The sequence below is a fragment of the Seriola lalandi genome, unplaced genomic scaffold (assembly GCF_002814215.2).
Source record: "Seriola lalandi dorsalis isolate HSWRI2012SDOR001 ecotype SW California unplaced genomic scaffold, Sedor1 jcf7180002054682, whole genome shotgun sequence".
Taxonomy (NCBI): Eukaryota; Metazoa; Chordata; class Actinopteri; order Carangiformes; family Carangidae; genus Seriola; species Seriola lalandi.
The window spans coordinates 1,509,960-1,510,300 of record NW_019525235.1 but is presented as its reverse complement, the minus strand read 5'-3'; the positions used below and the strand labels follow the sequence as shown (position 1 = coordinate 1,510,300).

General features: G+C 37.2%; 1 protein-coding gene across 1 annotated transcript in view; it reads left to right on the top strand.

Moving 5' to 3' along the window:
* ca12 (carbonic anhydrase 12) overlaps positions 1–341 on the top strand; it is a 9,885-nt gene that overhangs the window by 8,163 nt on the left and 1,381 nt on the right. The window lies entirely within an intron of this gene.

The following is a 341-nucleotide window of genomic DNA, read 5'->3' as shown; positions in this document are numbered from 1 at the left end:
CAACACATGAGGACTCGAGTTTATTCGACCATTAAACTTGTTTCAGAGGATTGTGAACTCCGAAGGTGATTTATAAGACACAGGAATTGAAGTTATCATTGGACAGGTAAGACGATTCAGTAGTTACTCAGGTGGTTACTGTTCGAGAAAATAATGATAAAAAAAATAAATTAAAAAAAATCCAAATAATGAGCAGTGTCCAAATCTAAGCTGAGGTGGAAGAAATCGCCCTGCAGGCCAGTTGCAACTCTAGTGAATCACAAGGGCATCTGTGCGTAAGTGTAGAAAGGTACAACGTACAGCAAATGGACATGTTGCCATTTAACTCTTTTTTTTTTTTT